The 6,580-nt window shown below is 38.7% G+C and overlaps 1 protein-coding gene across 1 annotated transcript in view; it reads left to right on the forward strand.

The window, feature by feature from the left end:
- Positions 1-6,580, forward strand: part of MRPL42 (mitochondrial ribosomal protein L42) — a 40,464-nt gene that overhangs the window by 32,707 nt on the left and 1,177 nt on the right. The window lies entirely within an intron of this gene.

Consider the following 6,580-nt stretch of genomic DNA (forward strand, 5'->3'; position numbering starts at 1 on the left):
AGACCATTTTTCCGTGAATATGGGATATATTAATGCACCTATTTCACAATAACTAACTTACAGCAATCAAAAGGCTGGGACTCATTATGAATTTAAAAACCAGAGGTGTATACAATCTTTAAAAAAAATAAGTTTTTGTTAAAAGTTAAGATCCTCATTTTAACAGTGTATTTGGCAAAGAATGCCGAAGTATTTAAAATAGAAAATAGAAATCTTCTGTATACCTACTAATCTCCTGTCCCCTATACTGTTCCTTTTTGAAATGGCACTTTATTTATGGCATCTTTGGGATGGTTTCCAATGATTCTTGGAAGTTTTATTCCCAGAGGTAAGCTTTCAGGTTTCAGTTTGCATTTTATCTAGGTAGGGCATAGCTTGGTTAAGCTGTTCCTTGTTAATCAGATTCTAAGTCAAGATTAGTTAAGACTTTATGAGCCAAGGGTGTTACCTCACCTTATTTACTTTTGAATCTACGTGCATTTAATTATTAGCTCCACCCAAGTGGGCGTATAGGCCATGTGTTTGTACAGAGTTGATGGGGAAACAGTTAGTAACCAATAAACACCAATGATTAGATGATCCCAATTGTTAAAACCCGAAGTTAAGATTGTTATTATTAAATTTGTGAATAGGATTTTGCTTTATCTTAATCTTGCTGATCCTATTTACTTTAGGATGGCAACTCAGAGTCTTCTTGGGCTTTACAATGCTAGAACTGTTTGAATTCTCATTATGGGAATTGGGTTGGTAAGGCAGAGGATATTAGGTTTGAATTTTAAAAATTTTACTATTCCTACCAGCTGCTGTTGCCCAAATGTCTTTTTTTTTTAACTGACTTTTTTAAAAGTTATTTACTGTTTTAATTTTGTTGAGAGTATACACAGCTGAGCATTATACCAGTTCAACAGTTTCTACAGTTGAGTGACATTGATGACATCCTTCAAGTTGTACAACATTGTCACCCTCCTTTTCTGAGTTGTTCCTCTCTAGTACCATACACTCACTGCTCCATAAGGTCCTAGCTAATGTTTTGAGTTGCTGTTGTCGCTTTGAGCCCATATGTTGTTGTTAAGTACCATGGAGTCGGTTCTGGCTCATAGTGAGGTTTCTGAGGCTGTAAATCTTTACAGGAGCAGAATGCCTCATCTTTCTCCTGCGGAACCGCTGGTAGTTTCGAACAGTCGACCTTGAGGTTAGCAGCCCGATTTGTAACCACTACGCTACCAGAGCTCCTTTGAGCCCATATACATAGTCCTTTGTTGTTGTTGTTGTTATGTGCCATCGAGTCGGTTCCGACCCATAGCGACCCTGTATAGGGTTTCCGAGGGTGTAAATCTTTACGGGAGTAGAAAGCCTCATCTTTCTCCCGCGGAGCAGCTGGTAGTTTCGAACCGCTGTCCTTAGAAGAGCATAATGTTTAGGGCAGACATTTTTCAGTGGTTAGATTAAACTATTGTTTGATTTTACAACGATTTCATGGGATATTTCTGGTTTAAGGTTTAAGTATTAGGGCAGTAGTTTCAGGGTTCATCCAGCTTCCGTGAATCCAGAAATTCTATGTTCTATGAAAACTGGAGTTCTGATCTGCATTTTCTCCCTCTTGGTCAGGATTCTTGTTTAGAATTTTTAATCACAATGTTCAGTAGCAGTATCTGAACACCAGCTAGTCCTTCTTGTTCATGGAGGCTTTCAGTCATCTATTTCATTTCCTCCTCCTTTTCCTGACTCGGCTGCTCTCTATTTTGGTCTGAGCACAGAGAGACTCGGTGTGCCTTGGGTAACTACTTGTGAGCTTTTTTAGACTCTAGGCCTTGTGGAAGTAACTAAGAGTACTGAACATGTTATTAACCCAGTCATGTTCCTTGAAACCATGACCTTCCTTCGTCTCTTAATTTTTGCATTTGTTGTTCCTCTGTATATATAATTCTCTTCCTTCAACTATTAGCAAAGCTAGTTCCCACACTTCTTCAGATTTTTATTCAATGAAGTCTTCCCTACCCAACTTATTTATCTTGTTTTCTTATCACCTGCCCTGAAACATAAACTCCGTAAGATTTTTGTCTTGCTTTGTACAGTAGAGAATCCTTACCACTTAGAAATGCACCCTCTCTTCACCTATCAACTGTCTAGTTATCTGACATTTCACATTGTTGACAATAGTAAAACATCTACTATACAACTTTTTTACATTATCGATGTCTGTCAATAATGAATGCTGAAAGGTGAGGCAAGAGGAATTGTGACTGATTATTAAGGGTGTGACCATGATTCTCAGTGATTTAGCACTTATGTAATGGTGTAGTCATCTGCTATCTTGTCATTTAATGTGACTTCATCTTCCATTTTCTTATAATATCCATTTTTGCATAACTACCTGACCTTTGGAAGCTAACCATATCAGTTCATGAGGAGAGGATACATGTTAGCACATAGTAGATGCCTGCACATTTTAAAAGTGAATAGATAAGAATTAAAGAATGAATGATCCTGATTCTTATAATAGAGTTGTCCTTTGGTATCCATGGGAGATTGGTTCCAGGACCCCCCCACAGATACCACAATCTGTGGATGGTCAAGTTCTCTATATAAAATGGTGTAGTATTGGTATACATTGACGTGGCGCTGTGGTTTAATGCGCTGGAACACAAGATCAGAGGTTAAAGCTCACCAGTTGCTTCTTGTAAAACCTACACAGGATCACTATGGGTCAGAACCAACTCAATGGCACTTAACAACAATAGTAGGTATATAATCTTCACAAACCTCTTGTATATTTTAAATAATATATAGATAACTTATACCTAGTATAAGGTAAGCACTGGACTGCTAATTACTACATCAGTGGTCCAGACACACCAGCTGCACCTTGGAAACCTCATGCAGGACTGCTCTGAGTCAGAACTGACTCTATGACACTAACAACAACAATAACAATATAATGTACATGCTGTGTAAGTAATCCTTACACTCCCTCTTAACCATTGAAGGATTGCTTTGACCACTTAATTGCTTTTTGTTGTTGTTAAGTGCCTTTGAGTTGGTTCTCATAGCGACCCTGTATAGGTTTCCGAGGAACAGCTAGTAAGTTTGAACTACTGACCTTGTGGTTCCTACAGTGCCACACCAGGAGTTTTTGGAAGCTTCTTTTGTTTTTGGAATATTTTCAATCTGTGGTTGGTTGAATCCGCAGACACAGAATTTGTAGCTATGAAGGGTCACTTAGAAGGCTGAATGGAAAGTAGGAAGGCTCTGAAAAGTAATTCTAAATTTCTGAGACAGAAATTATGAATACATGAATAGCAGTATCACTTAATTTAAACAATGACTTTAGTGTGTTTCTATGGAGGCACAAAAATGAACAGGAAACAGATTTAAAGACTGTTGCAGTGTGAACCAGGAGGTGAAGTATTACTCTGGCTTAAGAACCACGGACCAGTGTTCCAGATGTCACTGAATCAGTTTACAGTTTAACAATGGTGACAGTGTATCTTGGTTTGCCAGGAACAACTTCTTGTGCTAATTCTGAACAGTGCTGGTTTTAATTCTCAAAAGGGTTTCAGTCTGGATGATAAATTGTAGGGTCACCCGAAAGTTATGTTGCTTCTTCTGGCTAGTCATTGCAATGTACCTTGAAATTTATGTGTAGTAAGAAATCTGTGAATATTATTTGATATTCATGTGCATGAACGGCTACAGTCATACATTGACAGAGAACTTCCAGAGGTTCAAGCTGGATTCAGAAGAGGCCGTGGAACGAGAGATATCATTGCTGATGTCCGATGGATCTTGGCTGAAAGCAGAGAATATCAGAAGGATGTTTACCTGTGCTTTATTGACTACGCAAAGGCTTTTGATTGTGTGGATCATGACAAGCTATGGACAACATTGAGAAGTATGAGTATTCCAGAACACTTAATTGTACTTCTAAGAAATCTGTACCTAGACCAAGAAGCAGTTGTTCGAACAGAACATGGGAACACTGAAAGTTTTAAAATTGCGAAAGGTGTGAGACAGGGTTGTATTCTTTCACCATACTTGTTCAACCTTTATGCTGAGCAAGTAATACGAGAAGCTGGGTTCTATGAAGAAAAACGTGGCATCAGGATTGGAGGAAGACTCATTAACAACCTGCGATATGCAGATGATACAACCTTGATCGCTGAAAGTGAAGAGGACTTGAAATATTTACTTATGAAGATTAAAGAGCACAGCCTTCGATATGGATTGCATCTCAATGTCAAGAAAACAAAAATCCTCACCACTGGACCAATAAACAACATTCTTATCAATGGAGAAAGGATTGAAGTTGTCAAGGACTTCATTCTTCTTGGATCAACTATCAACACTCGCGGAAGTAGCAGTCAAGAGATCAGACTACGTATTGCACTGGGCAAATCTGCTGCACAGGAACTTTTTAAAGTATTGAAGAGCAGAGATGTCAGCTTGAGGACTAGGGTGCGCCTGACCCAGGCCATTGTGTTTTCAATAGCCTCATATGGATGCGAAAGCTGGACAGTGAATAAAGAGGATCGTAGAAGAATTGATGCCTTTGAGTTGTGGTGTTGGAGGAGAATACTGAGGGTGCCATGGACTGCCAAAAGAACCAATAGATCTGTTTTGGAAGAAGTGCAGCCAGAGTGCTCCTTGGAGGCCAGGATGGCTAAGCTTCGTCTCTCCTACTTTGGACATGTAGTCCGGAGGAAACAATCGTTGGAGAAGGATGTCATGCTGGGTAGGGTGGAGGGTCAGAGAAAAAGAGGAAGACCTCCAACGAGATGGATCGGCCAGGTGGCATCATTGATGGACTCGGGGGTGGCAGCGGTGGTGAGGTTGGCCCAGGATCGAACATTGTTTCGTTCTGCTGTGCATGGAGTTGCTATGAGTCGGTTCCGACTCGATGGCACCTGACAACAACAACAACAACATGTGCATACTTTTGAATTTGACTTAGGTTTAGGCTTATTAGGACCTCAAGCATTTTCAGTTAGTCTTGAGCATAGCACAGTTAAGCAATGTAAGATAAATCTTAATTTTTTAGGATAGCTTCTAAAATTTTTATGGCCATGGACTTTATTGAGAATATGATGAAAGGTGTGAATCCACTTTCATCCAGCAAAATATATACTCATAAGTTTTACATATAATTTCAGGAGGTTCATGAGTTCTCAAACCCATTCCTGAACCTGTATTATGGTAGTCAATTGTTTTGAGAGATAACCTTTTAGGAATATGAAGGGGCTTTAGAAAATTCATGGAAAGATGAAATGAAAAGTCATTGGAACTTTTTGAAGCCCCTTGTATTACTGCAGTAGAAAAACCTTGTTTATCTGGCATGTAAGTATATTCTCTATGCTAATATATGTACATATGGAATTATATAGGTTTGTTTTTTTCTTTTCACAAATAGTATTATGCTATATGTATTATATGTTTGTAAACATGATTTCTATTTTGTAAAATTTTAAATCTAAGATAATATACAAAAGAATGTATTTTGTATACTTCATGAAATCTTAGATAAAAAGGCTGTAGCTATCTTAATCACAACCAGTGCAGAGCATAAGATGTATGTCTTGTCATTTATGATATTATTGTTATTGTTAGGTGCCACCAAGTCCCTTCTGACTCATAGTGACCCTCCGTAGAACGGAACGCTCCTGGTCCTGTACCATCCTCACAGTCGTTTCCATCTTTGAGCCCATTTTGCAGCCACTGTGTCAGTCCATCTCCTTCAGAGTCTTCCTCTTTTTCATTGACTTTACCAACCATGATGTCCTTCTCCCAGGGTTAATCACTCCTGATAACATGTCCAGAGTATGAGAGATGAAGTCTTGCCATCCTTGCTTCTGAGGGGCATTCTGGCTGTATGTCTCCCATAATACATTTGTTCATTCTTCTGGCAATCCATGGTATATTCAGTATTCTTCACCAACACTGTAATTCAGAGGTATCAATACTTCAGTCTTCATTATCAATGTCCAGCTTTCACATGTATATGAAGTGATTGAAAATGCCATGGTTTGCGTCCAGCGCACCTTAGTCTTCAAAGTGACATCTTTTCTTTTATCACTTTAAAGAGGTCTTTTGCCACCGACTTGCCCAATGCAAAGTGTAATTTAATTTCATGACTGTGGTTTCCATGGACATTGTGAATCCAAGTAAAAAGAAATCCTTGACATCTTTTCCCTGTTTATTATGTATTGGCTTAGTTGCGAGGAGTTTTGTTTTCTTTATGTTGAGGTGTAGTTGAAAACTGTGGTCTTTGATTTTCATTAGTAAGTGTTTCAAGTCTTCTTTGTTTATGATATTGTTGTTGTTAAGTGCTGTCAAGTCTGTTCCTACTAATAGGGACCCCGACCTATACTGACCCTCTATAGGGTTTCCAAGGAGTGACTGGTGAGTTTGAACCGCCAACCTTGCAATCCAGTGCATTAACACACACTACACCATGACTCTGTTCTGGCAGGTATAGAAACCCTTAAACTGAATTTCCATCTGAGTAAAAATTTGAAAAAATAAAACAAAAAACTCCTGACTTCAATGCCAAAATCCGGGCTTAAGGCAGTTTTTTTTTTTTTTT

The sequence above is a fragment of the Chrysochloris asiatica genome, unplaced genomic scaffold (genome assembly GCF_000296735.1).
Source record: "Chrysochloris asiatica unplaced genomic scaffold, ChrAsi1.0 scaffold00174, whole genome shotgun sequence".
Classification (NCBI taxonomy): Eukaryota; Metazoa; Chordata; class Mammalia; order Afrosoricida; family Chrysochloridae; genus Chrysochloris; species Chrysochloris asiatica.